Source organism: Asterias rubens, chromosome 1 (assembly GCF_902459465.1).
Source record: "Asterias rubens chromosome 1, eAstRub1.3, whole genome shotgun sequence".
Classification (NCBI taxonomy): Eukaryota; Metazoa; Echinodermata; class Asteroidea; order Forcipulatida; family Asteriidae; genus Asterias; species Asterias rubens.
In genome coordinates, this window is record NC_047062.1 from 11,420,070 (window position 1) to 11,426,458 (window position 6,389).

The following is a 6,389-nucleotide window of genomic DNA, read 5'->3' on the forward strand; positions in this document are numbered from 1 at the left end:
AGTAATCCATTAAGACTCTCTAATTTTTCATCTAGGGGTCGTGATTGTTGTATGGAGCATCGAGTATGAATTGTGATATGTCATAACCTTTGAATGAACAAAATCCGTTCACAATTTGACCATCAGTTAAAGGCATTTAAAGCTATTGGTAACTACTCTAAATAAGTGCTAGCATAAAACTTACTTGGTGTGGAGCAATGGGGAGCTGTTGATGTATAAAACCTTGTGAGAAACGGCTCCCTCTGAAGTAACGTAGTTTCTGAGAAAGAAGTAGTTTTCCACGAATTTGATTTCGAGACCTCAGATTTTGAATTTTAGGTCTCGAAATCAAGCATCTGAACGCACACAACTTCGTGTGACAAGGGTGTTTTTCATTTATTATAATATCTCGCAACTTTGAGGACCGATTGAGCTCAAATTTGTACAGGTTTGTTATTTTATGCAGGTGTTGAGATACACCAACTGTAAAGACTAGTCTTTGACAATTACCAATATATAGTGTCTAGTGTCTTTAAAACAATAACTCCGTGGCTTACTTTGCAGAATCACGCTGAATTTAACTTGAGCGCAGACCATTATCTGTGACCGTTACTGACCCAATGCGCCTGACGTCATCACTCAAAGAAACATCACCTGGAGTAAAACGACAAATTTACAACTGTCCTTCTTTGTTGAATGTTAGGTGAAAGAGACTATACGTATATAGAGAGTATTTGATTTCCCTGTGGTCTGAGTATAGTGGTCAGTGTAAATATAGCAAGTTGGTGATGAACATACTCGAACACTGGATGGATAGCATGGAAATTGCTTTACGGTCCTCCATGGATTTTCCTCTTAATGAATTGGTCATTGCAGAACAATTCTGCTCTATAATAACCTACAGTGTAAATCCTTCTATGAGAATACAGCTGTTCAATTATTGTGTTCTTGTTGATAGTTTGGGTCTGACCAAGGTTTCATTATAGCCAGCCTTCTTAATTGCAGATATTTATATATACGATGGTCCCATCAGTGACGTGAAATACGATTTAGAAGTTGTTTTGGAAATTCAGATTGATATAAACGCCCATTGGGCATGACTCTTATCATGGAGCAAGGAACGTCTTTGCTCTATTATCGGGTTCTCCGTTCATTGCATAGTATTAAATTCCCAGTTGCAGAGTCTATTGATCTCATTCTGTGACTTTTGGTAACCGTCAGGTTATTAACTGCAGTCACCAGCCACAAGCCTCGCTTATGAAGTTATCCCATCCGGTAGATTGTATAGTTTCAAAAGTGACCCAGGAAATTGGAAGTGTCGTGGCCGAGCGGTTAAGAGCACCAAATTCAAACTCTGGTGTTTCTGATCAGCAGAGTGTGGGTTCGAGTCCCAGTTGTGACACTTGTGTCCTTAAGCAAAACTGCTGCCTCATAAAGCCGTTGATACCATGTGTTCTGTAACGCATGTAAAAGAGCCCATTGCACTGATCGAAAAGTGAAGGGGTTCGCCCCGGTGTGTCTGGCTGTGGCTGCTGTATGCGCCGTAGCACCTTGTAAACCCTTATAAGGTGCTACATAATTGGGTCTCAGAATTCTTAACTTCAATAATTACTTATCGTTTTGTATACATGTATATACTAAGCGCCTTGAGTAGATACGTGCGCTATATAAGACTTTTATATTATTTATTGTTATTAAACTAACCATGTGGCACTCTCGATGTCACTTTAATACATCGTTGAATCGTTTCTCAGATTTCTAAGGATTGGATGTCACTTCGCGAATGTTGCAGCCAGAGATGAGGTTGCCCGCTATAGCTGTCACCTCACTAAGTAATACGAATCATAATGATAGTAAGCAGGATTTATACAGCGCCCAACATCAAACCAGTCACTGACCGCTTTACGACAGTAAAAAGAGTCAAAATCATTAATACTAAACCATCAATTTACAAAACAATTTACAAGGATAAAAAATAAGTCATAAAATATAACAGAAATGCCACATCAGAAATATATTTGAAAAGCACAAAAAGCACGGTATCGACGTGACAATTATTGTTTGCTGTTTTCTCAGCAGGGGTAGACACTGTATTCAGCCGAACACGTGACTGTCATTATTATCTATAAATGCATGTGAATCAGCAACGTTGACAACAAAACTAAACCAATATGGAAGGGTCTGGATACAATTTGTATGACACAAAACACGGTGTCCACATATTTACATTTAAACATACACAGTTTGAAGATATTGATGGTTTCTTCCTCCGTTAAATTAGCATATATACACAAATTTTGAAAGTTATATAAAACGGAATAATGATCTTCTGCGTGTTATTATTTTTTCTTTTCCGATAGGCTTCTGTTTATATTTATACTTTATTTCATATTTTAGGGAAATACTTCACAAAAACATCATCTATTGAACTTCATGGGATCAGTGAGCTTTCAGAATAAAATTGAACAACGATGTGTTTTTGTTCCTGACTGATCCTACATAAGATGTGGCAATAGTGCGGGATTTAATTCTTATCCGTTGTTGTTTGAATTGCACTACAATCCGAATTCTTTGGTACAAACAGACTGAATTTGGTTGTTAGTGTTTGCTTTCACAAATGCCTGGAAGACATAGTTATTTGGCTTCCTTTTGTTTGTATTCAGTGCTGATACTGCAACGATGAACTCTGCCTCAAGCTTTGTAACTATAATTCCAGAGTGGTTTTGGGTTACTATAGCAGTCAAATTACAAACCCCCTACTCACTACGGTGTTATCTGAAACAACAATCTGAGAGTTGACGTAGTTGTCGAAACTAAGGCACCGGAACATCTGGCGAAAACTCACTGGGCAGGCTCGAGCTTCTAGATGGCGCTCGACATGATGATGAAGGCTAGTATAAAGAGTGGATATTGTATAAGCCTGTCCGGCAGGCTTTGTTGTTAGCCCTGCGTTTTCGTCACGGTAATTGTCATTTAGCTTTCGAGAAGGACTCTGCCAAGACAATAGGAGACTTTGAAACGCTAGGTGGCAGCAGACTTACCAGGTAAATAGACCTTTTTGCAAATACTCGGGCGCGCGCGTAAACCTTGGAATTGGGTGCATGCATTGTGGTCTAGCTTGTGATCAAATTGTATCCAAAGCTATCGCACAATGCACACCGTTCAACAGTTTGCGCTTGCGCAATGGCATTTGCGAAAAGGTTTGTCCATTACTTACGTGAGCTCTGAGCACGAGAACATTACCGAGAACAATGGATTTTACCTGGTAATGCTGCCACCAAACGTACCGAAAGTCCCCTGTTACACTTGGCTCACTGTAGCCCAACCAATCAATTAAGTTCCTCACACTGGTCCATACCTACAATTTCAAATCATTAGATCACATGGCTACAGATCATCTCTCTTGACTGCCCATATTAATCCCTTCAAAGCTATGATGCCATCTCCCTTGTGTGTGGTGAACAAGTCGCACTATTGCTGGTGCGAGAGCTTTTTCCACTACTGCCTCTCGCCTATTGGAAAGGTCTTCCTGTTTCTTGTTTCCTGTCCAAATTAAGAAGGACACTATAATGGTCTTTCTTTTTCTCCCTTAGCGGCTTGCATCCTGTGTTAATTTGGCGCTTTATAAATCCAGCTATTATTATCATTCTATATCACATCATAGAAATGAAAGATAAGGCTGGTAATTCCTCGAGTCGGGCTACGCCCCGTAGCCTTTCTCAGGATCCTTGTTGCTCCTCACTGTCCCTATTTTGTCTACACGGTTCCCTAAGTGCTTTCGGGCCATCGGGTTTTGGAACTTCGAAGCTACCCTTTATTATTTCCCGGCACAGCTATGTCAATGAGACGACACATCTTCATTTTTATTAGGTCGAAACGTCAGCAACCTTTTACTTGTTTGCTGAAGGTTTCTGTGAGAGGGTCTGAACCATGGTAAACTTTCAAGTCTGCGTGAATTGAATGGTGATCCATTAAATACACTTAGTAGGCCTTCAGATCTTAGCCACAGACCGTTCACTAAAGCATCGTTCGTAGCAGACTTTATAATAATCTGATCAAAGTTTCGCTTCTTTAATTGAACACTGTGCAAAATACAATTAATATCTATTCGGGTAGTCCGGTTGGCCACGGTGCATCTTTCTCCTTAAAACTTTTCAGCATTTATAGGATCCCGGTTCTAATTCTGGCGCACTATAAAGTGGATTGGGTTTTCTATCCCTATCTGATCGGTCTATATTTCCCTGTAATAAATCTCTGGGATTTACCTGCCAAATCTCTTGAAAAATATATTTGTATTGCCTCAAGAGGATTCTTGCTCGTGTAGTAATTTAAACTCGTTTCCCATTGGCTTAACAACCAGAGTCAACAAACGAAATAAATGAAATTAAATCTTTGGATCTAATCTTCGCTGCGATTAAGAGATCCAAGGAAAAATATTTACATTCTACTAGTGTTACAAAATTGTGTAAACAAACAAATTCCCAGTTGTCCTCTCTCGTTGGGTTGAAACAACTTTGATGCAATATTTGTTGTAATGTGTTTTGAGCCATTGCATCGTGAGGTATCAATGGTTTGCGGTCACACCAATTGTGAGGCAGAAAAATTGGCTAAGAGTGAGGCGGCCATCTTGCGCGTTCCCATGGATTTGTAATGTTACGTCATTAATTTGTGCGCAATAAGCACCGGAAGGTTGGCATGCCTTTACGTGCGCTGACGGTTAGCAGCGCTATGGAATGGAGACCGCACAGTAAGCACAAAATCGGCTGCATAGCAGCTCTATGAAATTGGGCCCTTATCGCCACGTGCGCATTAGGCATGCGCCTCATTCAACAGTTAGCGCTGGCGCAATGGGTATTTTGCGAAAAGGTCTTGTCATCATGACTTGAATTACGTCTATACAGACAATGAAACCGCTTCTGTATTGGTTCATTGGTGCGTCATATAATTAGACTCGCCGAACGGCTGGAAATCAACATATTAGGTGTCAGCTTAATTTCAATCACTATCTGCAATAACACTGGTAATTACTCAAAATAATGATATCATAAAACCTTTCTTGATTACGGGTAATGGGGAGAGGTTGATAGTGTAAAACATTGTGAGAAACAGCTCCCTCTAAAGTGACGTAGTTTTCGAGAAAGAAGTAATTTTCCACGAATTTGATTTCGAGACCTCAAGTTTAGAATTTGAGGTCTCGAAATCAAGCATCTGAAAGCACACAACTTGGTTTGACAGTGATGTGTTTTTTATAGTTATCTCGCAACTCCGACGACCAATCGAGCTAAAATTTCCACAGGTTTTTATTTTATGCATATGTTGAGATACACCAAGTGAGAAGACCTGTCTTTGAAAATTACCAATAGTGCCCACTGTCTTTAACAAAAATATAGTCCCTTGAAGATCAATTTGACTACGAGGTCTCATGCAATTATCTGTTTTCTTCCTGTTATGTGCTCGTCCCTTACCATTCTTTATTTAGCTCAAGCCAATTTGTTCTTCCTGTGCTGTGTTTACGGCAACTATTCCCAGAATTGAGGATCATCGACTTCCTCTTATAACCATTGAATATTGTCCTTCTGTCGTGTCCTTTTATATTGTTCTCCTTAAATTGTGGCATCAGCAGATTAAATCGATAGTAATTTAGTTTACTTTTTAAAATTCCATCAGAGGTGCCCCTTTTTATCCTCTCTCTCTCCTAATTGTATGTACACGTATTTGTTTTCTTTACTGTTCTTATTGTCTGTGCTAGAAAATTTACCTGTGAAATTAATAAATGAAATGAATAAATGAATAATACGTTTTACATGCTAAAATAATTTTCGTCTCAACTACAGCACCTCAGCAAGTAATATTTTAAGGGAAGCTTTCTACCATCATTATCTTCAAACTGTGTGAGTTTAATGTAAATGTGTTGGTATTGTGATTTGTGTCCATTGTCCAACGAGAAGTTCCCATCCAAACCTTATTGTTATTTATGGTAGGCCTATATTAAAATCTTAATCAGAGACAGGAATAAATATACAGAAAAAATACGAACAAATTTGAGTAAGAGACATCACAAGGACAATCAAACAAGTTAGATGGGCTGGACACACTGCCCGTAGACATGACAATTGTATAGATTGACGTCAAGAATAAATGGATTGGCAATCATGGACAGGTAACACGAAACGAGGTAGCCAGGAGAAGAAGATGGAGAGATGACATCAGGGTATAATGCAGGAAAATTGACGTTCGTTTTCCACTCATTTGCTGCGATTTCCATACGCTAATTGTTTTGGGGGGTTTTGTATTCACTTCTATAAGAAAAACTGTGGGTGTAATGGTGCATGAGATTTAAACTCTTAAAAAGAAGAGGTAATTTTCCAAACAGCTTCTTGTTTATGAGAGATTTGAGGGCAATGTGCACC